General features: G+C 34.4%; 2 long non-coding RNA genes across 4 annotated transcripts; both read left to right on the forward strand.

The window, feature by feature from the left end:
- The first annotated feature begins 4,463 nt into the window (after nt 1–4,463).
- LOC140006117 (uncharacterized) lies at nt 4,464–12,360 on the forward strand. Its single transcript, XR_011813738.1, has 3 exons — nt 4,464–4,715; nt 6,322–6,399; nt 7,146–12,360. It is a non-coding gene; the product is annotated as an uncharacterized lncRNA (long non-coding RNA).
- Nucleotides 12,361–15,215: 2,855 nt separating this feature from the next.
- On the forward strand, nt 15,216–19,229 carry LOC113741930 (uncharacterized). Of its 3 annotated transcripts, none has more exons than XR_011813361.1 (6): nt 15,216–15,572; nt 16,062–16,307; nt 16,521–17,328; nt 18,370–18,411; nt 18,540–18,782; nt 18,980–19,229. It is a non-coding gene; the product is annotated as an uncharacterized lncRNA (long non-coding RNA). The 3 variants fall into 3 exon arrangements; XR_003460756.2 differs by having other exon boundaries at nt 17,136–17,328; XR_011813362.1 differs by having other exon boundaries at nt 15,216–15,560; nt 17,136–17,328.
- Nucleotides 19,230–27,641: the final 8,412 nt, after the last annotated feature.

A 27,641-nucleotide genomic window follows, 5' to 3' on the forward strand; every position in this document is an offset into this window, starting at 1 on the left:
CATTTTTTATTAACGGTTGATCCACTTTTTATCAACGGTAAGAATAATTAGGATTTGTCACGCGGCGTCTGAATTCTTTTTCTAATAAAAGATTTGCACCGTTGATCAACTTGTAATCAACGGTGCTCAAGTATAGCCGCATCCATTAGTTTTTTCAAAAGCCTTTACACCGTGGATCACAAGTTGATCAACGGTGTTAAGTACAGGTGCAGGTCGCCGCAATGCGGCGTTCTTTTTTTTAATTAAAAAAAATTTCTACTAATTGCGGTGACTTTTTTTTTATTAGAAAAATTTCTACTATGCTTTGGATTGCAAGGTAAAAAAAAATATTATTGGCATTAGCCGCATGCATGCATGCGGCTATTTAAAAACAAATTGCATTGTCGCCGCATGCACTTTTGCATGCGGCTATGAAAAAGGGGTAGCCGCATGCGGCTATGCATATATAAAAAAAAAAAATTGGAAACCAACATCGATGCTTTTCAATCGCAAAAGAAAAATGGAAAAGAAATTTGATTTTTTTAGAAGCCGACAAGGACATTTGCGGCGACCCCTCAACCATCCAACACTTTCCCACAACACCACTTTTCCGACTTTTTTCTTGAATGGCATTATTTTGGGAAATTCGCCCCGATTTCCGGTACCAATGCAACATCCAGAAATTTTTAGGAAAAAGAAAAAATAGGGAACAAAAGAAAGTGACCAAGAGATCTAATTAAAGCCATGGAACTACTAGTTTACTACATACGCGAATTCAAAGAATAGATAAAAACACACCGTTAAAAACACACCGTCTACTACAGCTTGGTAACTTGGGTCATACAAGGTTGACGGCTTTTATTTTAATCATTCTTGAAGATGAGTTTTGGAACTGGAACTTTGAGGATGTAGTGGGAGGATGATTAACAAATAATGGAAGAATATAGAGGAAAAAAAAAAGAAAAGTCAAGAAATTTGTGTTAAAACTCCCTAAGCAGGACTAAATTTCTTTGGCTGTTACAAGTGATTGAATTATAGCAGCGGTGATGGTTTGGAAATGGCTAGTGTTGAAAAGGAGAACTAGAATGATGGGTCTAAGTTAAAACCTTCATATTTTTGGTAGTATAGCCCTGAAGTTTGGGTTAATTAATATTTCGAAACTAAAATATTTCGAAAAATTTTCTTTGTGGATCAAAAGTTTTCAAGTTGGACTGATTTCAAATTAAATAGTCTTTTTGCTTAAATTGAAAATAAGTTCTTTTTAAAAGATCCAATTATAATAAGTATTATTTGACCAAATCTAAATTTTCTTTTAATAAAGCCAATCTTATTATAAAGATTTCTTTTGGCCTAAATGAACCAAGGGACTCTTCTAATAATCCAAATAAAATTGTAAATTCAAATATAGAATAGACAAGGTTTTTTCATTGGTGGGTCTAGCATTAGATCCAAACCCCAATTGAAATTCGACCCAATCTAATGTAGGCCATTTCTACAAAAGTAAATAAATATATAAATAATTTAAATAATTAATTAAACAAATAAGTAGATAAATAAATGAATAACATTTACTTTGAGAACAATCAAATTAAGAGACTTTCTAAAATGGGGATACCCTCTAAAAACGGAAACTGTCTAAATTAGCAAACTTTTCAAAGTGAAAATATTTTATTTCGGAAAACTATATGAGCACAATTTTAGCGAATGTCCAAACATATTTTCTGGGGTTGTTCAACATAGAAATAAGCACTTTAAGAACAGGATATATGAACTAATTAGGATGTATATGTCAATGATTATAGGTTTGGAGCGAGTTCATGAACACGTCAAGAATCTCTTCAATCGAGTAGATTGAGGTAGGTAGTGCTTATCCCTTTGTATTTTCTAAAACATTAAATATGAATTTTCTCAATTAAATGTTTTATTTTAATATATGTAAAATGGATTATGTATGCCTATTTGAGACATTTTTCTATGAAATGAGTGGCGTATTTTGATGAAATAAAACAAATGTGCATGTGATGTGTGAAATGATTTTATGTTACAAAAAACTCTAAACAGTCATGAAATAGACGGTAGGGGCTACAGTTCTGGTATATTATGTTGTGTTAGTCATGGGAGTCGGTATAGAGCCCCCGACCGATTGACTTATGTTATGTTATGTGGTCAAGGGGTTTATGTGAAACCTCTTGGTTACCCTCTTAGAAGGGGTTTAATTTCTAAACTGAATATTCAGAAGTCGAATATTGCATCTACTTGTTTATGAGGTATGTTTATGAAATGAGATGGCATGATTTATATGTTATATAATTTGAAAGTATGTTCAATGAATATGATCATGCCATGTTATGTGTGTTTCTATGCCACGTTCAGCGGGGTCCATATCTAGAATCTACGGGACTAAATGCCATGTCGAACGGCTGCTACTTATGTGCATACCACTCACCTTCAATGAAATATGTTTATGTAATATATGAAATGGGATGACAAATATTTTTAATTGATATATGTATGTGGTATAGTGTGACCTAATTTGCAAATGGATATAATATGCCTATAACTACGTGATCTGACTGGGGTCTAACTACTATTTGTTGGGCTACATCGGTCAACCCACATCTCTTTATTTTTTCTTGCAAATCAAGAAAATCACATCGTGTACATTTAGAAGATAAGTGAGAAAGGTAAATAGATAGATGTTTAAATTCTAGAAAGTTAAAGTAAAGCATTTGTAGACACAATTTAGGAAAGTATATGTATTTCATTGGTATCTATAAGATTTAAATTTTAGTAAAATGTTGTAAGTTATGATGATGATTTCTTGTATTTATGGGAATAAGTTTTCATAGATACAGCAAGCCACATTCCAAATCTAGTCCAAGGGCTCAAATTTGGGGCTTGACATTTATTGGTATTAGAACTTAGGTTATGTGATCTAGAAGTATGTGGAATGATGTTCGAAATATTAGTGATTTTGGGAATTGAAATGAGATTAAAAAAAAGGATTAAAGAAAATAAGAGATTCTCATGGTTTGTAATTGTACGAAAGCTTAGGTTATGAGATCCGATACTGGGCATAATGATGTCTTAGGTATTAGTGATTTTTGAAATGGGAATGAGATGGATAAAAAGTTTAAGTGAAACAAGAGATTCCGTAACAATCCGTGACATCAAAGCACTAGGTCATGAATATACTAGGCAAGAACCCATATAAAGAGGTAGAGTTTAATTATTGTGATAGCCCGTAAGTAATTTGTGATTGTATGTGTATCTTAAATTGTAATTGTGTCGATGGTGTTTACGGTATTTATTTTATAGGTTTGATCTCTGAAATGTGTTCTAAGTTGATCATTTAAGATGTTGGATTCATTTTATATAATTTGATCTCTGCAGTATATTCTAAGTTGATCATTTAGGATGTTGGACTTGTGGATGATTTTGGTGTGTATTTAGGATATAAGATAAAAAAAATAATAATAATGAGGAAATTAGAGTGCGCTGTGAAAGCTTGATGGATTAAATAAGAAGATTTAATTTTGGCAGTGTAGGATTAATTGCAGGATGGATTACAAAGACAATTTGTGAGAACCCGAAAATTTTCTTATTTTTATAGAATATTATTGGAATATTTAAATGATTATTCACTCATTTTCTTCGAATTATTTATTTCGACCATTTTAAATCCATTTATATGGAATGACGCCTCTTTATAATTTTAAAGCGTTTTGTTGAAAAATTCGCTTTTCGAAAATTTGATTAGTCCGGAACGACGGGTGCATGTTTTTCTAGGCTATACTTGAATAGGGAGTGTATTAATATTGAAGAATTAAGAACGATCAATAATAGATTAAGAAAGGTTAATGGAGGAATTAATACTCAATTCACGTGAGGACTCGTAAAATTATTATTGTTAAAACCCCTAATTTTGGCTCAATTAATTATCTATTTGGATTTTTGCCCCGAATATTATTTTCTATCCTTATTAGACCTAAGTACATGGTTTTATAGCTTCGTTATATTTTTAAAGTATCTCGTTTCAAAAATTATTTTCTTAGAAACTTGTTTAGTGAAAAAGTGAAAACGTGTCTAAACACTTTAGCCAATTGGGAGTACAATAAGCTCAAAATTTGAGACCTATACAATGGTCCTAAAATAGACAATTTTAGGTTTAATCACACAAGTGATAGCTAGGGGTACGATCGTTATAAGAATTTTTCAAAGGTTTTAATTTTTATTACGCCTAAATTAGAAATACGTGTTTTCACGTGCGCGCTTAATTGAGGGACTTTGGACCATTATTTTGGGACAATTAAGAATGAATAATATTTATATGAATGTAAGGGCCCTAGAGGTTTAGTGCACTAGTGCAACAAACGTAAGAGAAATCGGATACAAAACGCGCGCGTAGGGTACTAGTTAAAAATTGATTTGACGTATCAAAGGATTTGACGTCAAGCGTCTTTTGTACGCAGAGGCTACAGAGCCGAAATTCATTTCCTTTTCTCTGCTACAATGGCCGGTTAGACTGCAGCAAAGGAACAACCAAAGTCACCATTTCTTTTCTTCTAAAACTCAACCAAATTCCTACCAAAACTTCCATAGATTCTCACCAAACTTCACATTCGTTTAGCTTTTCACTTGGACAACAACTTAGGCTGGAAAAGGGAGGAGTTTCACGGCTGTCTTCAGGCTTCATAGGGACCGAAATTTTCTGATTTGAACAGCCATCAAAGTAGGTAGCCATCTAACTTCTTAAACTTGTTTATGGAGTTTGATTTACGCATTTGAGTTGGAATCTTTACTTTAGTAGCTTGTATTGTTGGAAAAAGTGGGCTCTATGAATTCCCACTCTTGGGTTGTTGCTGATTCTGTGCTTGATGAAGTTTATGATGACGGATTAGTGTTTAAGTTAGTGTTTCGTTGAAGAAAAACTGCAGGAAACTCACGTAGAGAGCAAGGGCCAAACTTGACCATTTTGCCCCTGCTCTGTTCGGTCATTTTATTGCAGAAATTGAGGATTTAATGGCTTGATTGTGTAGTTTACATGTTGTAGAAGTTGTGTACAAAATTTCGTTGAAAAATATTGAGTTTTGGTTGCTCAAACGAATTTATTTCAAAAACTAGTAAACTGGAAAACGGTTTCGCCGTAATCCAGACCAGTGGTTGTATTTCGTCCATAACTCCGTACTCCGACGTCGAAATCAGGTGCCGTTAGCGGTATTTGAAACTAGACGTTTCCATGTTTTTATCGGTGTATAATGCACGTCCTGGTTTTATGTGTGTGAGCCACACCATTCATCTGAAGTCGGCTGTCCTGTTTCTCCGTTCTGCCGAAATGATTTGATAATGCTGCAACTTGAGCCTTGATTTTGAACCAGTTGCATGCTGAAACTTGGAACGATTTCTTCTGTGAAGTTGTAGCCCTATGAATTTATTTTCTAACACTATCAACCATTCCCAATTCCGAGTTAAATTGAGAGAGTTATGATCAAAATACGGCGACTGCTCGTTTTGAAAATCTTAGATTTGGACAGATTGCCTTAAGGATTTTTCCAAACTTTGGTTGATTGAATGACCCCCCTCCCGAGGGTATTTTTCCGTGAAATTTGATAGAGAGATAACCTTCATATGGAAGTATTATACTGCAAAATTTGGTGTCAATCCAAGTCCGTTTCGGCACTTAACTAAAGGTCCAAAGTTGGAACCAAATCTGGAAATTTTGTAACAGTCTTTAATTTTTCCCAACTTTGAGCTACCATATCTTGGTGCTCGAAACTCCGATTCTTGATCCGTTTGTTCTGACCTAAACCTTACTTGCACCTATAATTGATCTATAAATTTCAAGGGCTGGTTTACAACGAGTGAATTCTGCCGAATTTTCAAAGTTAGCGAAAAACCAACCCCGGCTCAATCCTGGGTGATTTGGAACAGCAACTTTAGGCTCATTTTTGAGCACTTTCCACTTCGATTCATAGAAAAGTGTCTTCTAGGAACTTGCAGTACTTTCTAAGAGGTTTTCAACGGTATAAAGTTTTCCAATTCTCGACTTATGCCGAGTGAGTTACGATTTTTCAAAGATTCATAACAAAACTGAAAATTTTCCAACTTTCAAGGAAATAGAGTTTTTCAAGAACTCTTTATTCTTTTGATATTATCTAAACGTTTTATCCCCGATTTCCTAGATAAAGACTTAAATATTGTTGAATGTTATTAAACCTCTCTCGAACCTCGATTTACGAGTAATTGAGGTTCATTTTCACGGAATTTCCTAGAGTAATACTAGTGAACGAATTATTCCTCGATATTTGGGATATGGGTGATAATTCACTATTATTTGCTCAGGCACGCACGAGGACCTCCAAGAGGACCCTACTGTGGAAGTTTGAACTCTTCCTCCAATTTACTTGCTTGCATAACTTGGTGAGTGTCAAGTGTATGCCTACTTGAACCCTAAAGTCTTGATTCATGCTTGATTCACCTGATTTCATGCTTAGCTTAACTGATTTTGACAAAATGGAGTCGAGTGTGTACTTGATCGCACTCGTTCTCATTTGAAACGAATGACTCATGCTTAACATGATTTGCTTGGTTTACATGACTTGAAATGTCTGCTTAAACCTATCAAATGCTTGAATACATGAAATGGTATGCTATGATTGCATACGTCGATGGAGTGAATCTCCTCGACATTTACATGACAAATGGGGGACGCCCAAACTCATAGGCCGACCTTGGAACTCGAGCCGGCATGGGCTTGGTCGGGAACCTCGATGAGCCATGAGACTCAAATGATAAGCTTGATCTATTGAGAGATCTCGCTTGGCATACTCGTATAGTATCGCCTTATAAATGTAGTGCGGGCCCGAAGTGGTGTATGGTGGATGGATGGGAAGTAAGTGGTGAACTACGGATATGAAAATATCAATCCGGTTGACGGAGAGTCATCACGGAAAGATATATAAACAGTGTCGGCAAATGTGGAACTTAGCTCCTGAGAGCTTCTATATCCTTGAATTGTTTCTGGTTACAGTTTATTGGTGTTATTAATTACTTGCAAGATAATACCTGAATTGTTATTGGGCTTGTTATCTGAACTATGTGGTTGCATGTGTGTTCTTGGCCTCACGAGCGTTTTGCTCACCCTGTAGATTTGTTTTCCTTAACAGGTTTGAACTCGGAGGTAAAATGGAGGAGCCCTCTTGATGTACTTTTGTTTAGGGCTTGTTATTACTTTTGGTTATGCCTTTGGTTTTGGAATTGTACTTTTGGTATGGAAATGTGACCTTGAGAACTGTCACAGTTGGTATCAGAGCCATATGCCGACAGTTGGGACCTTAAGTCCTTCGTCTGGAAAAGCCCCGAGCCTCTCGTTCGTGAAGAGTCACGAAGCGAAACTCTCCGTAGGGAATGCCCGCGTGCGGGTGGTAAGCTGATAGGTACCCCGTGATGTGACCCTTTGGACGAAATGTAATCGGGTATTCTGACGTGTGGTTTGGAGAATGGATGACTATTATTAAGTTTGAATACTTCCGCATTTATTGTATCTAAGTTATTGGCTTGTATTGTGTGGTCCGGCTATAAGTTGAATGGAATTGCTTGAGTCCTGGCGAGAGCTAGGCAGGCGTTCCGCGGATACCCTTTGGTTCGCCTTAGGGAGAAGTGGGGGCGTCACACAATTGTAATTATGTTGGCTTCTCTTGACGATTTTGTAGGATTAGTTCTCGGGGTGAAAATTGCTCAAGAGGAAGAAAGAGTGAAATACTTGGTACCCATTTTAATAAGAGAGCTCTATAAAATAGTTTTCTTGCCTTAAACTAAATCAATACTAATGCTGCTACCGTGTTACTTGTTTGCAAACTAAACCAAGTCTAGAAGTATTTATTTATTTATTTATCAGTTTTATTGGAGTTAGTTTTTTAGTAGTTGTGTGATTTAGGAATTTGTGTTTTATTTGGTAATTTTTTATGCAAGTGATTTCTTTTCTAACAAATTTTATAGATTATAAATAGGACATTATTTAAGATGTTTTCGAGGGAGTCTAGAAGCGTTTGTCAGGTTTTCTATTGCGGTGTGACTTTCTTCAAACATGATATTTCAATAATATTGTGAGTTGATTACTTTCTTCTTTCTTAAAAATATTTTGAGTGTTTGTTTCATCCTTCAATCTGTAACCTTGCATGCATTGATTATTCTTAGAACCTTAAAATTTGGGTTCACAATTGGTATCAGAGCCAGACTATGAGGTTAGTCCTGAGTATTTTCGCGAGCATTTTCACTGTCAAAGGATTAGGACACAAAGTTGTCGAAAAGTATTCAGTTAATCAGAGTTAGACCACAAAGATGGTTTTGAAGTGTGTAGTTGGTGAAGAATTCGAACATAAGATTGGTCCGAAAATTGTTAGATTGTTGCAAGTGCGAAGACAGAGATCGGAGAACAATCCTGTCAGATTTGTTGATTGTTGCGGATTGGATTTGATTAGTTAATCAACTAGGAAGGCCAGGAAAATTTGACAAAAAGGAGAGGAAAATTTATTTAGATATATGAACCATTAAATAATGGCAGAATATTATATAGATCTGATTGATGGTGAAAATTTTTTTTATATTGACTTCTATAAGTACAAATAGACATCAGAATATTTATAGAAATTTGATTAATGGTGAAAAACTTTTCATATTGACTACTATAAGTACAAATAGACATGCATATTTTGGTTGGATTTTAACATTAGAAAAATATCTCAAACAATATAATTTGGATGATATTCTTTGTTAGATTGATGCAAGTGAGTTGCCAAAACATGTTTTTAAGAAGAAGGTATGATTATTCTTTCAAGTGATGCATAAAACGATGGCAAAATATATTTACAAAACTTCTGTTCATTGTAGTAAAATATCTTAAAGATTTTAGAAGGATATTTACTATGTTTTGCAGATAATTGTAAGAAATTATGCTTTTAAAAAAATCTGGTTGTTGGTACTGGTTTGAAAACGATAGATTTGTTGATGATATGGGTGATATTGAAAATTTTGAATCAGTTGATAGTTTTGATTTGCATACCTTATTTGGAGAAATTGGAAGTGATGAATTTGTTAAAGAAAAACAATGTAGTGATTCAATAAAGGAAGAAGAGAACTCTGATTTGGTATACAAAGAAAAAATAATTATTGAAAAATTTATTGGTTCGGACTCTGTGAGGACCTGAAAATTTTGTGTAAATTTCATATTTTAATTTTATATACCTTATTATTGATGAATTTAAGTGTTTAATTGTTTCCTTTATAATTTAAGAGTACAAGAATGCTTTAAATTATTGTATGATTGTCTTTATAGAAACTACACCACTTAGAACAAATTAATGGGGCAATAGTGTGACCACTAGAATTATTTTGGCTATAGTTGAATAATGTTTTGAGACAAAACACATGCAATTGACAAATGTCCAGCTTCTCGCACGGGATCCTCAGTACCACTTTTCCAGTGGCAATTCAGTGCCACTTCTACATTTATGCCAAGTGTCCTATTTATTTAATTTGTCATATATTGTTTATTTAAATTTCTTCTACTATCACGTGATTAGTGGGATTGTCACTGGATTTGACACCAGTAGTGGCACAGAGGATCCCAATTGCCAACTTCTTGCCAAATGTTAAAATCTTTATTAAATGACCAAACAGCCCTTGAATGCCCCCAAATTTGCCATGCAACCAGCCACTTTTCTGTTTTGAATCCGCGGAAGCAAACAAAAGAGAACCATTTCTGCCTTCCTCAATTCAAAACCCATCCGAGAGAGTGAGAAAGGGAGAGAAGTCTGGTTCCTTTCTTCCTTTTCCAGCCACACCCGAGAGAGTTGAGTGAGAGTTGAGAGAGAGCGAGAGACTTGCCCCTTGTCTTGTTTCATTTCCAGCCGAAGGAGTGGAGAAAAGCTGAGAAAATCTTCCTTGGCCTTGTTCCTTATCCAGCCGAGAGCTTGAGAGGCAACTAGAGTAAAACCAGAGCTTTTGTTTCCACTTCAGCCAAGAGAAAAACCAGAGTTCCGTGCTCCTTTTGCAGCCAAAAGAAACCAGAATTTTCTGCTCCATTTCCAGCCGAGGAGAAAGTAGGAAGGTGAGCTGATTTCCAGCTTGAGTTTGGGCAGAAAAATAAGGTAAAATGGCTAGAAATTACAACCTTTCTATATAGCTTGGTGGAATTTTGTTGCATGTATAGTTTGAGGCTGGATTGAAGTAGAACCAGGTGGTAGAAATTTGTTTCATCGCTGGAAATTTTCCCAGCTTGAACTAATTTAGAGTAAAGGCTGTTTCTTTCGATTTTCTTGCTCAAACAAGGATAAATATACTTGAACTCATGAAATATGTTTAGTATACTCATTATTTGGTGTTACATGTGAATTTTATGGCCAGAAAATTTGATCTTATGGCTGGAATTTTTGATTGGAAGTTGTATGACTGCTAAACTAATTTTCCAGCTTAGCCGATAGTGAATCTTTTGATTTTAAGTGGGTATTTTGGTGAAATGTGGCTAGAAAATCATGTTATATACTTAGTATAATCTTTATTTAGTGTTGCATGCTAGTTTTTCTTGGTGAAAACTCGATTAATGGGGCTGAAATGGCTATACAAGGACTGCAGGGCTGTGAGACAATTGTTTGCTTGTCCAATGGATGTCTAGTTGAAATTCTTGTTTTAAAACTGAAATTTTTTGAAAAGTTTTGTTGAATTTCAGAACTGTATGTCCTCATTTCAGTGTTTATGAGATTGCATGTTAATATGGGATGGATTGAATGAAATTTATTGGGGAAAAATCCCTAACTTGGACCGAATGTTTGCTGGATTTCTTTCCAGCTTTGCTTATGTTGAAACTTGGATGGTTGGATAGCTTTTAAATGTTGATTTTAGTGAATTTCCTGACGGAAATCCTACTAGGGACTATATATTATTTTCAATGATGAATGCATGTCGAATTTGGTTGATGTTTGATGCATTAAATGAAATGTTGGTGAAGATATATGGCTGGAAACTTCAACTTTGAACCCGAAAATGCTGTTATGTTTTCCCAATCTTAGACTTCATCTTGTAACCTGAAATTTATGCATATATTGATCAAAAAACATCCTTACTCCTCTATTTTACTCTGCATATTGTGATTGTCCTGATTTGGGGGGAAATAACTAAATCTTAGAAAAGAAATGGGAGCTGGTCGAGCATGCAAAATTGTTTGGCAGATTTGGATTGATCGGATAATTTCGATTGTATTGTTGAGTTTCTTTAGAAATTTGAACTCAATCTAAACCAAAAACAATCTATAACAGAATGATTATAAAATATACATTAAATTTGAGGAAGTTTAAGCAAGGAAATAGCAAACTAAAGTAAGAAACTTGACTACCCATTGCTGGAAAACTGTTTCTAACCATTTTGAACAAACGCTTAGGTTTTGAGTTTAATTTTGAATTCAAAAAAAAAAATGGAACTTGAACCCAAAACTGACCAAAACCCCTTCAAACCATCTTATAACAGTTTTATTTGTGAAAATTCATCCAAAATATAGGATATAATCAAGGAAGTTCCTTGGAACACTAAGCTGCCAATCTCTAGGAAATTTATCAACTTTGAAACTTTGATTTCTAAAATGATCCTTTTGATCCTTAGAACCTAATCCCAACCTTCATTATAAAATGTAAATTGCCATATAACCACTATATCTTACTTTCTTTTGCCTAAATATAACCACTATTTCAAGAGAGGTACACTCTATTATTCTTTAAACTCTTTATATGTGCTCCTATATGTTTTTATGCGTGATTACATGTTTTATGTGCTTTTTTTCTTTTTCTTTTATTTACTCATATTATTCATTTTAATCTTTCATTTATTTTATTTAATTTTGATATTTGTTTGGAAGGCATTTAAATGATAAATTGTAACCACTATTTCAAGAGAGGTACACTCTATTATTCTTTAAACTCTTTATATGTGCTCCTATATGTTTTTATGTGTGATTACATGTTTTATGTGTTTTTTTTCTTTTTCTTTTATTTACTCTTATTATTCATTTTAATCTTTCATTTATTTTATTTAATTTTGATATTTGTTTGGAAGGCATTTAAATGATAAATTGTAATAGATAGGTTGTATTCTCTTGCCCAAGAAATGTATTTAGATAAGTGATGTAATAGATAGATTTCATTTTTTTTTTATCAAAAATGTAATTAGTTAGATAGTTAGATAGGTTTACTAGTTTTTAAAATTTTCCTTTTAGATTGTAGTTAGAACTCCCAATGTAATAGTTAGGTCTTATTTTGCTTGTATGTTTGTGTGTTTATGTGCTTGCACGTCTACTTGCTTTTCTTAGGATTTTATATCTAAATATTATGCCTATGTATTACGTGCTCTATATGCCTTATGTGTTTATTTGCCTTAATTATGTTCTATATGCTTTATTTATTTATGATGGGTGCATGACGTCACCATACTAGTCCAACGCTAGTTGTGACTTTTCTCTCCAACTTCTCACTAGTCCAACACTAGTGAGAATTTGTAAAAATGGGTTAGTCTAACGCTAGACCCTTAGGCCTATTATGCACTAGATTCATACTTGGTATCATATTTACTGCATCTCACGCATTTTTCTATTTTTTAGGTTATTTTTATTTGTATGATACATCTCCCTATTCCCGTATCCTTGTATGCGCAAATCATACTTGCATTTCATTTAGATAGCTAAAAAATAAGCTAGTACATTTGCTGGTGTAGGTTAGAAGAGTCACCGTTTTGAGCTTAGCATGGCGAGTATGGCTCTTTAGCCTTAGCATGTTATTACCTCTCTATAAAAAGAAAAATTGCATCACGAATTTTAATCTTCCGTATCTGTTATATTACATTCTCCTCTTCTAGGTCATTTATATATTATAATTTTTTTTGAGTTTCATTTTTTGCATACTCGTGATCGTTTCGAGGAATCATTCTCACTACAAGAAATTTGGCTTTTTGTGACAACATTCTTAGTGACAACATAGAAACTTGTCACAATTGAGAAAATTCAGTGATGACGTTTGATGTTGTCATAGTTTATCGTGGGCACACTCGTCAACAGTGACAATACGGAATAAGTCGTCACAATATGGATGGCGCGCAACTATCCAGTGTGGCGGGAGATCACCATTGTGACGACCGGAAAATAGATTGTCACTGAAATAGCTCCTACAATGACAATTTAAAATGTCGTCACAAAATGGTTACCTGTTAAGAATTAGTGACAACAACTAGTCGTCATTGTCCAAAGTGTTTGCTCCTAATTCACTTTCACTAATTCTACTATGCCACCCTAATTTTTTTAATATGGTCCATATGTTGTAAATAAATTTTATTAATTCTACTATGATACCCTAATTTTTACATTTGAACCCCGTATGTGGTAACTAATCTCATGACACCCAATCTTTTGCAATTTAGAGTTGTCACTGAAATGCGCTATAGTGACAACTTATTATGTCGTCACAATAGGGTTGCTGGTTCAGAATTAGTGACAACAATTACTCGTCACTATCTAAAGTGCTTGTTCCTTACTTTCTTTAATTCTACTATGCCACCCTAATTTTTTCAGTACAGCCCATATGTTGTAAATAAATTTTTTAAATTCTACTATGACACCCTAACCTTTATATTTTAGCCCCATATGCCACCCTAATTTTTTTTAATATGGCCCATATGTTCTAAATAAATTTTGTTAATTCTATTATGACACCCTAATTGTTACATTTTAGCCCCATATGCCACCCTAATATTTTCAATATGGATATGTTGTAATTAAATTTTATTAATTCTATTACGACACCCTGACTGTTACATTTTAGCCCCTTATGCCACCCCTAATTTTTTCAATATGGCCCATATGTTGTAAATAAATTTTATTAATTATGTTATGACACCCTAAATTTTACATTTTAGCCTCGTATGTGGTAAACAAATCTCATTAACTATACCATGACACCTTATCTTTTGCAATTTAGTCTCGTATGTGATAAATTGATTTCATTAGTTCTATTATGACACTCGATGCTTTACACTTTAGGCTGTGTTTATCATTGCCAAAATGAGGAAGGTAAGGTAATAAAAATGTATACCTATTTTTTAATTTTTCCAAACTTAGCTAATAACTTGTTATGAAGTTAAAAAATATCATGGATTCATTAAAAAAAATTTCATTAATTCTATTATGACACCTTAACTTTTGCAATTTAGCCCCATATGTAGTACACCAATTTCTTTAATTCTACTATTACACACTAACTTTTGCAATTTAGCTCCATATGTAATTCGCCAATTTCATTAAATCAACTATTGCACTCTAACTTTTGCAATGTATCCCCATATGTAATACATGAATTTTATTAATTCTACTATGGCACCCTATGGTGTTGCAATTTAGCCCTTTTTTTATTAGCAAAATACATAAGGTATCTTAATAAACTATGTATACATATTTTATAATTTTTCCAAACTTAGGTAATAATTTGTTATAAATATAAAAAAATCATACGTTCCCTATTTATCTTGATGATAACATGGTGGAAAATTAATAATTATGATAATCTAAAAATAGAGGTAGTCAATGGTAGAATTTAACAATAAAACTGAATACGAAATTAAGTCTAATCCTAACATTTGCTTGATCAAAAGGTTGTTATTAATTATAGTAGCCACAATTATCATTTATGAACTAGTACTTATACCAAATAGATTTAGCACTTCATACATGTATTTGCAAACTATTTTGATTGTTCGATCAACTAATTTGGCTGTCAGGTTTGTTAGACTGTAAGTCATACATAATTGATAACACCATAAAATGAGTACCAAAAAGATTTTGATAAAAGAATGTTTATTTTTTTCAAATCATAAACATATTTCTAACAATATTTTTAGTTTTTAAACTATTTTATTGTATAATAAATTAGAAAAGTCCTATATTAGTTAAAAATGCTAAAAATATTTTGCCCAAATACACTAAATTGTCATATTCTATTATTTTAATACAACTTGAGAGTAAAAAAAAATAATAGAAAAATAATAGAAAAACTTAATTACATAAAGATGAGAAAAAGAAAAAAGAGAGAGGTAGGAGTAAGGACAAAGAAAGTGTGATTTTCTTGCATCTACATAGGAAGAAGGCATGTTATTTATACATACAGAACTAAGAGCGGCAAACTAAAAAATTCAAGAGGCATGGCGGACTAAAGGAATTTTGAGGAAACGACATCATTTGCTTCACTAATACACACTCTATGTCCAAAACACTTAGCCAAAATTTCAGACACTTTCTCCCTTTCTCTTTGTCCTCCTCACTTGCCCTAAAATGAACTCCTCTGTATCAAGCTCACACTACCAAATCCATCATGAACTGAAGTTTTCCATTGTCATCAATTTGGCAACTTATCGAGCTCGCACCACCAACATCCCTAATTCGACTGTTGCACTGGCTTGGTGGCAAGAAATCAGAAACTAGGGCTTGAAAATTTGGGTGATAGCTGGAGTTTAGAGCTTGAAGCTTGGGAAAAATGAGAAGTGAGGGATTGAAGGTATAGTTTGAGGTAATTTCAATATTTTGTGTCCGATTTTACAATGCATGGTATGTATTTTGTGGCTATGGCTAGTTGCACCTTCTCTGTTTCGTTAGATTTAGATTTTAGGTTCAATCTTGTAAGTCTCTGATTTAAGCATCAACAAGTTTTGAATCCCTTCTATTATATTCTTATAGATTTGTTAGATTTTCATGAATTGATTCTTTGTTAGTGATTTTTGGCTAGAATGCTGTGAACCTTGATTTGGGTTCTAGCAAAATTGGGTCAAATTCGTCAGGTCTCTTTGGAAGTGCTATTTCTTATAGCTAAGAATAATGAATGAGCTGGTCCATTTTGGCTTTTCATAAAATCTGAAATCTGAGTTTTTTTAAGAGGTGAACACTTCAGTCTTGATTTGATTTTTTGGCAAAATTAAGAAAGATTGTTGCTTCACAAGAGACTGAAGCAAGGGACTGCAGATTTCATGAAAATTTAGGTGTTTTTTGCTGAAATTTTCAGGTGGAGTGAACGATTGATCAAGTTCAAGATGTGGGTTCTAGTATATTTGATGTCGCTAGGAAAGTGATTGGTGTTGCGGTTGAAGTTGTGAAGCCTGGGATTGATGCTGCATTGCCTATTTTAAAGCAGGTAGGAGAGCAAGCTCTGAAGCTTGCTTCCCCTGCAATTTCAAAGGCATCTAAGAAAGCTCAAGAGGCAATTCAGAGCTTTGGCATTGACACAAAGCCTGTGATAACTGCAGCTAAGGTTTAGTTATCTTTCCACTTGAAATTCTGCAATTAGTATCACTATTTGGGCTTATTGAGGCGCATATTATTACTTCACATAGATTGATTATTACTTTAACTGAATTCATATAGTGACAGAAAGAGGCAAAATGGGGGAAAGAGGAAAGTCAACTGTATTTTGAACCATTTTTGTTGGCTGACTTGGACTAAAGTATTCTCTTTTGATCTTCAGTTTAAGGAAATGAATGGATCAAGACGGTGGGATGGAGGGAATATTCAATATCTTGCAATGGACCATGACATTTCTTTACGCTAAGTTTTCTGTATTTAGAATTGGATGACACAGAAGGAGATAATGTACATGGCTAGAAATTGCTAGTGGTTGAGATAAGGATTTGTTTTAGTTAGTGTTCTTTCTAGCTCTAGGTTCCATGTCAAACAAAGATAGTAAATGAGTGTCAATTACAATACACCAGGAGAACATTCAAAGTACTTTGTCCATTTATTTCAGTATACAAGTAGACAACGTGAATGTCCATTAATTTCCTTCTTAGACTCTGAAACATATCTTAAGTTGCCTTTCTATTGCGATTTTAGTTAACATTTTGTTTTTTTTTCCTTTCAATTAATACATTTGATCTTACAATTGGTTTTAGAATTACTTACTTGGGTTCTCTAGCATTTTTGTACTCTCGTTTGCTGCAACATAGTTCAAGTAATTGTTTTGGATAAATTAATAACCATTCCCTGGTTCTTAGATAATGATCTCCAGTAAAGTTCCATTGTTTTGAGCTTTTGTTTTTATAGCATGGACTCAGAAAAGTGGATGACTTTCTTTGTACTGCAGACAGTTTCTGATGTAGCACAAAAAACTACCAAAGTGATTGAAGATGCCAAGCCTATAGCCTCATCTGCTGTGGAAACCATCTTATCAGCTGACCCTATTACAATTGTAGGTGCTGGTGGTGCCCTATTCTTTGCGTATCTCCTGTTTCCTCCTGTCCTTTCTGCCATCTCTTTCAGTCTTCAAGGGTGCAAGGGTAAATTGGTTGACTTTCTTCTCATTACATTCATCTCCGTTTCCTGCACAGGATTTTGATCTTTGGGAAAATGATGACATATCTGATACAGGCATCATTGTCCACTTCATTACTGTCATGAGATTACAACTAGAATTATCAGGAGTACTATGAAAACTGTTGCATATCTGTATCTAGAGGAAGAGCTAGCATCAATGCCTAATACATTTAGCTTTTTTTGAGAAAATCTAATACATGCTTCAAAACTGAAACTATGATTAATTGGTTGTCAAGTCTACTCGAACAATCTACTTACTTCCTGGATGTAAACTGTGCACCACAAAGCATTCTTGGTACAATGGCCAAAAGCTAAAGAATCAATGGAAACTCAAACCAAATCAGATAACACTCTTCCAACAACTCGTGTTTGAATCACTTGTCAGTCTCTTTTAAAAGATGCAACTAGAACAACACTAACAGATTCATGGTTGCTACCACTTAACATTTCCATTCCTTGTTCCTTCAAAATAAAATTCATGGATGATTGTCTAAGTTAGCAAAAATATGCGTTTAACATATAATCTGGAAAAAACATAGAGAATTCCAGATTGTCCTCTTTTATATGAACACCTGATTACTTGAAGCTTGTCCATGTATCTGTTGAGGTCTAGCATTGAGATCAATCAATTTATTCTCCACTTTTATCTCCAACATGATTGTCATTTTCTAGTATTGGAACTGAATATGTACTGTGATGAGCAATTATAGGACAGTGTAAATTGTTTTAAGATAGTGTAAATTATAAGACAACAATTATATGAATAGGTTTCTAATTAAGAATCGCATAAATTATTATTTCTCTTATTTATGTTTTAACTTTTGCTCATTTTACGTATGCTTTTGATAACCAATTATACTGAAATTTTGTAATTTATTCTTTTACCGTATGGCTACTTATGCACATTAGGAAAGAATATACTGCTTGTAGAAAAAAATTCTTGCTAATTTTACAAATTTATAGAAATCAGGCTCATGGAATCTCAATTTATTTTTTTTTTGCAGCACTTGCATGATCAACTACAACTGAAGATTAAAACTTCACATGTAAGCTCCTTGTTTATTAGTAGGAATTGCACTTATATCTTTACCGATTCACCTCTTTTTTTTTTATTGTTTCATATCTTACTTATCTCTTTAAAGAAGGTACTAATTATGATCTCATACCTAGACAGCTTCGTGGCCGCAGCACAACCAAGAGGCAAGCAATTGAGCTTGACTGCTTGAGGAGTGAAATTGAAGAGCATCGAAGAAGGGTAGATGCGGCAAAGGAACGAGCTACACAAATTGCAGAAGAATTCAATGCCTAAAAGGAGCTAATTAAGAACTTGCAAGAGCAGCAACTTGAAACTAGGGGGTTGTACGAGGAGTTTATTGCCCAAATGAAAGACTTGCACAAATGACAGACTATTGAAAAGGTGAGGAGATAAATTCTTTGCATTTATTTTGGCTGAAACTCTATTTTGACTGATTCTTTTACTTCTTATCAAGTTCCCAGTAGTTGGAGTCTTGTTTCGTATGACTATTGATTCAAATTCAGTAGTATAAGGTTGTAATAGCATATTTTCTTACTAAAGTCTACTCTAATGCATTTAATAGTTTATTTTCAATGCAGTCTAGCTTGATATCGATCATGTGGAGGCTGTTGGATATGATGATAGAGATGGTTGAAGTCTGACATTGGTGCTATGGTCTATGCTTTAGTTTAGGAATCTAGTACTCTTTTTTTTTGGAAGGATATGTATTGTTCATTACTGCTTGAACTTATTATGTGGGTTTTGGGACCCAACATTTGTGGTTCACTTTTGTTTTGATGAATTTACAGACGTTTATGGCCATAAATATGAATTTGTGGCTTTATTCTACATTGATTTTGTCTTTGGTCAAATTGAATGTTCTGCTATAATTTGGTGGAAATGCTATGGCAATGCTATATTCGTAATGGTCAATTTTAGCTCTTCAAGACAAAGCTCAGTGACAACCTTTAAAGGTTGTCATTAACATGCAATTTCACTAAGTGATGACCATTTCTGTCACTGAATAATAGGACTGATTGTGACAAGCTCCAGTCGTCACTGTAGACTTCAAATTTGTGACGACTTTTGCAACATCTATGACAAAAATATAGGTGAAATAGTGACAAGAAAAGTCGTCACAGAATGAAATCCGGTGGTGACAACTTTGTCTTTGTCATTAAATAACAAGATTCTGTGACGACTTTCAAACGGTTATCACATAGACCCATTTGTGACATAGAATCTGTGACAACCATGTGACAATGGAAAAAGTCGTCACTGTATCCGTATAATGACGACTTTTTGGCTTTTAGTGATGACTTTTTGTTGTCATAAAAGGCCGATTTTCTTGTAGTGCCATTATATTACATTCCCCTCTTCTAGGTCATGTATATATTATAATTTTTTTTGAGTTTCATTTTTTGCATATTCGTGATTTTTTCGAGGAATCATTCTTGAGTTTCACAATTAATGTGATTCGCATCAATTAAATTTTGAAGAGACATTTCGTCCCTCTCTATACCCCCTAGGTTTAGTTTTGCATCCGTATAGAAAACATCCAAGTGTGATAAATTAAGGATTAAATTAAGAAAATTTTTTGCTAAATTTCGCAACTAACCTTAATTAGGTTGAAAGGTGCCTTAAGTTTGAATCTATCAAACATTTGCCTTCCTTTTCTTCAATCGTGACTTTCGAAATCATTTTCTCTTGTTTTCAAACATTCAGAGTCGTCTAAAAGGGGTTTATTTGTTTTTCATTTAAAATATATTTTGGGTAATTTGATACATCTAAATTCAATACCAAGTAGCGACTCTCTTTCTAAAAAATTCTTTTTAGACTATTATTTTTTACCCAAACCTTCGCATATTTTAAGTTCCATTTTAGACCCTTTTTTTATTTATTAAAATAAAATCAAATGCTCATTTGTAACACTTTCTCTTTTATTTCAAAAATGGGGTGCGAAAAACTGGAGAGAGAAAAGGTAACAAGATGGCTTTTGAAGTTATTCCTTAATTATTACTGTTCTTGTAATTTTTTGGTGTGTTAACTTAATAACTTCATTTATTTTTTTCCTGTTCTATTGTGGGGAAAAATTTATGGAGTTTGAGGAAGAAAAAAAATAAAAAGATGGCTTTTGAAAGAAAGACTAATGAGGAATTGAAGGGAGAGAGAGGAGGTAAGAATGTGAGGACCCGTAACTTTTCCTTATTTATTTTATTTTCCCGCGTGCATTTTTCTTACTTTATTTTATTATCGTAATTTTCCAGAGATTTTTATAAGTGAGTATCGTTTTTAAACCATTTTCCTAGTATAAGTGAGTACCTGTTAAGTTTGAGGAGCGTTATGGACGTGGGACCCGCTAGTGCGGTAAGTGCGATATATTTTTGACGACTGGGTGAATTTTCATAACAGTATATCATGTTACAAGATACTAGGAGATAATTAGAGGCTAGCTAGATATATTAGCTTTGGAGGATAAGAAGATGAGGATAAAACTAAGAAAGGCCAAGTGTCATGAAATTAGTGGATGTTAGACTTTGACCCAAGGTTTCTTAACTTTACTAAATCAAAAATTTGACCAAAATTCATCTCATTTTTCTTCATGCTTGGCCGGCCAAAAGAGAGAAAAACTAAGAGAGAAAACTTCCTTTCCAACTTCCAAAAATTGCTTGAATCTTGAGTTTTAGCCAACAAATTTGCAAACCACTCCAAATAAGTTGCTCTTTAGGGAAGATTAAAGCTTGTTGTGGAGTTATTTTAGGAGGAAGAAGCGTAATCTACCATTTTTCCTTGTGGTTATAAGGTAACTTGTCTTGAACATCCTTCTTTACTTCTAATAGTTGCATATTAGTGGCTTAAGGTTGTAGTTTTAGTAGTTTTATGAGACATATTGTGGTTTGAGGTGATGATATGGAAATTTTCAGTTTTTATGATGTAATTTCTGCTCACATGTAATGATTGAGGGTTGGCCATGTTTTGCTAGTTTGCTATATGAAAGATTGAATGATTATGGAGTAGATTAACTTGCCTAAAGAAATTTCCAGCTTATGTGTTTAAATTCCAGCTTTAGGGTTTCTAATTTGAGCTACCATTTGGTTGTATTTGAAGGGTATTGTGATCCTAATTAAGTGTGTTAAATGGTTTATGATTTGTATGTACAATTGGGGCTGAATTGATATGAGTTTGGGTGTTGAGTTTTGAATGGAAAAGTAGGAAAAAAACAAGGGAGGTGCTGCTGAAATTTCTGCAGGAACTCTTGAGCAGTTTTGGGAAATCTGTTATATCTTGATGTAGAAATGTTAGAATTGAGTTCTGTTTATTGCGTTTGAAACTAGATTCATAGAACTACAAACCATGAAAATTTCAGACCCTGGTTCTGTCTGTGTGATTTATGGTGATTTTCCAAAGTTGACTGAAATTACATACCTGTTCTGTCTTTTACTGGATAAAATAGCAATTTGAGGCTCGAATTTGACTGACTTGTGATCTGAATCTTATAAATGTGTCTTCTGAGAAATTGTACCCCTTTGAGTCTATTTTCCGACAGTATAAATTTTATCAATTTTGGACTTAAGAAACTTGAGATATGATTTATCAAATAGTGTTGCGCAAAACTGGAAAATTCTGTTTTCCTAGAACTGGTCTTACTTTCATTTTCCACTTCAAATTTGGAAATGGTGAACCATTGTAGGTAGGGTTTTGGGGAGAGGTGAAGGGCTTTGAGGTCGTTCATGTCCCTAGGACCAACTATTACCTTTTCACTCAAAAGTCACATTTTAGCTCTTTGCATTTGTAGTTCATTTGAATAGGCATATGACTCGTAGTCGAGTCTCACTTGTACATTTCGTTTACTAGGTTTTGGATGTGGAAACCTCAATTGTTTTATCTTGGTTATTTTTAGGGTTTCACGGTGATCAAAACCCTACTTTAGGTGAAAACTTGTGAAGTTATCTTTGCTTGAACTGGTGAGTGTACCACTTCCCTGAATTGTTGCTTAATTGGGTCATCTGTACTTGAAATCTGTGACATGAATGACTATGAACTCTGTTTAGTCTAAATGAGACGAGAGTGTATTTTATCACACTCGTTCTCTGGCCTGTGTGACTGTTTACTGTATAAACTGGAATCTGTTACTTGTACCTGTTATGAGCTTGAATCAGTTACCTGTGCCTGTTATAATGTCGTTTGGAAGTATATCCAACGACCTTCCTGTTAAACCTGAGCTCAACTTCATGGGGAGTTAATTGAATCGAGCCAGCAAAGGCTTGGTCGAGGAAATTGACAATCCATGGGTGCTTGTTCCTGGGGAATCTATGGATATTGGAGACTCTGGATTTCCGGTATATTCGAGTATTATCATTTCTGTTCCTGTTGAGGTGTTCGGGCCCGGTAAGGGATATGTTTGGTGGACGGAATTTGGCGTTAAGTGGTGCTCTACTGAACTAGTTACTTTACTTTAAAATTAACGGAGTGTCAACTACTACTTGATCAAGATCTGGTACTGCAACGGGAATCTGGCTCCTGAGAGCCACCTGTATCCTTCCTATTTGAATCACTGTTTTAACTGCTTTACTTTATATCTGGTATGTGTATCTGACTGATTAAACATGAAATGCCATGATTCTTGACTACTTGGATTTTTGGTACCTCATTGAGCATAAGCTCACCCCCTTCCCGTTATCTTTGTTTTCCTTACAGGGGTAAACTGTGAAATCATGATTTTTGGATGAAAGAGTCGAGCTAGTGTAAATGTTTCTTTGTTAAGCTCCTTTGTAATAGAAAAACCCTAATTGTATTTCGATCTAGTATCACATTTTTACTTGTAAAGTTCCAACGTGTGTTTCAAAGTGTTTATTCATGTCTCTCTCGGGTATTTGTTGGTAAATGTACATTCGATGGGTTTACATGAACTTTACTTGTATCCGTTGGGGATTCGAATGAGTGCGGGATTTGATCGAGAAAAGAAAAATTTTGGCGGGAAAATGTTCATCGAATCCGGTCATATATCCGGCCAGTTTTTGGCCGGATACTTGGCCGAATTGGCAGGGGAAGTTAAAGAAAAAAAATTTGGTTTCGCTGCTGCCTTGATTCTGGCTGGATATCCGGCCAACTTCTGGTCGGATTGTGTCGTGGCAGTCCTTTTCCGTTTTCTTTTCTTCCGTTTTCGTTTCGTTTCGTGCTTGTGGGAGTGTACTTTCGACATATCATGGCACCGTGCGTTTTGGAAATCTTGTATTCGACTTAGTAGTCCTGACGAGAGTTGGGCAGGCAATCCGCTAACCCCTTTGGTTCGGCCTAGGGGAAGGTGGGGCTGTCACAAAGAAGGTGGCTTTTGAAGTTGTTCCCCAATTATTATTATTCTTGTTACTTTTTGGTATGAAAACTTCACAATTTCATTTCTTTTTCTTGTCCTCCTGAAGGGAAAAAGATTATGGAGGAGTTTGTGGGAGGAAAAGCATTTAAGTTTACTGATATGAACCCCTAGAGAGGTAAGAAGTGTTAAATTTTGTAAGAATTTCGTTAACAAAAACTGGTAGAGTTTACCGATCCCTTACAGTTGGAATCATCGAGATACCTTTCACTCACTAGGATATATGTTATTTTGGCTTTCTTGTATTGTTTCTTTACATAATTTGCTAACCAATAAGTTTCTTGTATGTTGTGAACCTGAGATTGAAGATATTATGCAAATTCTATGACATTTGTAAAAGCGAAAATGCCCCAAACTATGTTATCCTATGTTTGTCTTGAGCATCAAAATTTTGATGGAAAAATGTTGTTGTGAAGATTTTATTAAAATGTAACTCTATTATAGAAGTATTATAATGAGAATCATGTAGACATAAAATAAAATCTCAAGATTAGATGGGATTTGTTGGTATATCACGTAAAACCATTAACGCACTGTAGAGGATTGTGTTATTTTTAAGCAGTGTTAAATGTAGCATATCATACTCTACTGACATGAATGTTATTAGTCTCTGGTAGAAGTGTAAAAACCCCAAATTGTTGTATATAGTCTTGGTATGGAATTCAAAAGCAAAGTTTTAGAGAAATTAAGATTTGAATCGGGGTTGATAGATCTTTAGCCCCAAATTGTCGTGTATAGTCTTGAGTTTAATCTCAGTTTGCCTTTAGGATGAATTGCTTTCCTTGGGACTAAATGTGCATGCATCTAAATGAAGCATGTCTATAAGATTGGAACTAAATGAAGCATATAGCCCCAAATGTTAGGTTGTACTGACAATTCGATATGCTTTCGTAAGATTGGAACTAAATGAAGCATATAGTATAATTTGGCTTGTTGAGAGGGGCTCTTTTAGGTAGTAAGGGAATAATTTGTACCAAAAGTGTGCTCAATCAATGACCGTGGTTGCCGTATGCATGCATCTGATTTTGGTAGCATCAACTATTTTTCATCATTCAAACTATTTTTGCAGTTCAAATGCTAAAACTAGTTGATTAGGGAAAGAATTGGAGAGGTTGCGTATACAAAATCAGACTCTTTATGTGTGTGTGTTTTTCTGGTCCTCCAGTTTTTGAATTTGTACATAAAAAATTCTCTTTTCCAGTGATGTAATTTTCTTAGAAGCTATAGTTCAGCATTGGAAAGATGATGATGACTGGAGCAGTTTTGAAGTTCTGGATGGGGGCGTTATTGATGCAAGTCTTCCATATTCTTCCGAAAAGGTACAAAAAATATAAGAGGGTATAACACTTTGACTTTATAGCTATTCACATGTTTCAGTTTTATTTTCAGGAAAACTTCTAGTCTTTTGAACTTCCTTGGGAGGGGCAAGAACTCATGGTCTTTTTTTTTTTGCTTTCTTTTTTTTTGTTGGGCACATAACTTTGTTATTCCTTATTTGATGTGAAATCTAATTTTTGGAATGAAGGTTTCACAAAGTTAGCGTTGATGTGGGGCCAAAGTACCCAAGAGCAAAAGAGGAGCCTATAGAGTCCTGCATCTACTATTATGCCTGTAAATTGAGATACCCACAAGGAATTTTGCCCGTACAACCTAACATTTATTAGTTTATATTGCCAATTGAATTAAACAATATTAGGATTGTGAGTTTAGAGGGATTGATTTAGCACTAATCTTCTGTGACAAACAGGCGAGTAAACTAGGCTTGCGGAGAAACGTGAATGTTGACTGTGACGCAAAAAATCAAGTGGATGTCTTTGTTCCAGGGAGGAGGCGCCTCACTGCCAAAACAGCTGACTATTTCTAATAGTCTTTTTTTATTGTATAACATTTTTTAATTTTTTCAAGTTTACTTGGTAATTATTAATTGGTGTTTTATATCCAATGTGCAGGAATATAGGCTTGATGATAGACATAATGAAAAAAGCATATGTCCATCGGGTTTGTGACGCCCCGAGGCAGAAGAAAAGGGAAAAATTTCTGGTGAATAGTGTTTGGTGGAGAATCCGGCCAGAAGCCGTGCAAATTCCTTATATTTTTCTTAAAAATTCCCTTTTCTTTGATAAATACCACTTTATAATGGCCCTACTACTCAATCACCCCACAATAAGTGCCAATGAATCTAGAAAGTAGGGTTTCACTTTTGGTTTCAAGATTGGAGCAAAATTAGGGTTTTCGCGATTTTCACCGGATGAATTTTCGGTACGGAGCAAGGATCAAATTTGGTGATTAAAAGTGACTTTTAAGTGAAAAATAATATGTGATTAGGAGCAATGATATAAGGTTAGTGAATAGGAAGTAAAAACCCTAGTACGTGTGTTTTTAAGAAAAACGGCGCGAACCGACGGGTACCGCGCACTACCGATTGAACGCACCACTTGACCACCACTTTTTTTTTACCATACAAGCTTTTTGATATTTGAGCAAAATATCTTCTCAATTTCCAGCTAGCTTGACCGAAATTGGAGGCTAGAAATGCAAGAAAGAAAGAGAAAAAAATGAAAGGTGGTGGTGGCGACAAGTGTCGCCACCTAAGGGTTTCTTGACCAAGAGAGATGGTCTTCCTTTTTAGCCCAATTTTTGCTCATTTCCCTTCATTATTTCAGCAGCTTGGCCGAACAAAGAGAGGAGAGAAAGAGAGCAAGAAAACAATTTCCTTCTTCTTGAGTTGAATCATCCAAGTAAGAAATTGAAATTCCAAAGCGATTAAAGAGTGGGTTGTGAGTTGGGAAGCTTGTGGAACCAAAAGATTTCTAAAGGAGGTGAAGTATCACTCTTTCAAGCTTTGTTTTTGAGGTATAAAGTCTGATTTATGGCTTTGATTCTTTTATTTTGGTTTAAGATACTATTTAGTTCATGCTTTGGCTTGATTACAAGATATGCAAGTTGTTGTGATGAATTTTGGATGATTTAAGCAAGTTAGGGTTTGATTAATTTCTGCCTAAACTTGTTGTATGGTTGATAGATGTTGTATATAAGATTATATAAGGGGTTTTGGTAGTGATTGGAACAAGGAATTTAAGAAAGTTTCATTGAAGACCAAAAATTCCAGATTTCTGGAAATTTCCTAATTCAGTTCTGCCCGGTTTTGGAACTCATAGTTAGAGGCCGAATTAGGCTTGGCCTAAAACATGAAAGTTGTAGAGAATGGTATTTTATAGGTTCCTACAAAATTTCAACTCAATCGGAGCAACGTAGCTTGTGAAAAGTCGAAAATACCCTCGCTGTTCTAGGTTACATTCCAGAGTTCCGCGTGGACAGTTTAGTCTATTTGGTTGTGTTTATTCACTATAATCCGTTGGGATTTAGCCTTTTGACAAAACATGAAAGTTTTAGTATTCTGGCTTAGATTTTAAACGCCACCAAGAACACCTTAATCGGACCTTGGTAACCTGAGATATGACCATTCCAGTGCAGTGCGGTTAATTAGCCAACTAGTTGGATTTTGGTTCTGTAAATTGGGAATTTGATTAGGTTGCATTGGAAACTGGACTAAGTGATCTCCATGAAAATTGTATCCCTGTGTCTTAGTTTCGAAACGGTATAAGTTTTGCCGCAATCTGATAAGCGTAGCCTCGGATGTGTTATTTCCGCAACCACACGTCAAATCTGTCTTTTGCTAGGTTACATTTCTGCACTTGTTATCACTTTGATTTCTGTTCTTATGTTGTTATGAGCCTATGGAACGGCTATTTACTTGAATCTATGATATGTATGACTTTGGGATTGGTTGAGAGAAAAATAATGAAGCCTAAATGGCTGGAAAATTAGGTAAACACAAGGGGCATGCTACCAAATTTTCACGAGAAAGATAAACTAGCCTTTGGAGTTCT

The sequence above is a fragment of the Coffea arabica genome, chromosome 4e (genome assembly GCF_036785885.1).
Source record: "Coffea arabica cultivar ET-39 chromosome 4e, Coffea Arabica ET-39 HiFi, whole genome shotgun sequence".
Taxonomy (NCBI): Eukaryota; Viridiplantae; Streptophyta; class Magnoliopsida; order Gentianales; family Rubiaceae; genus Coffea; species Coffea arabica.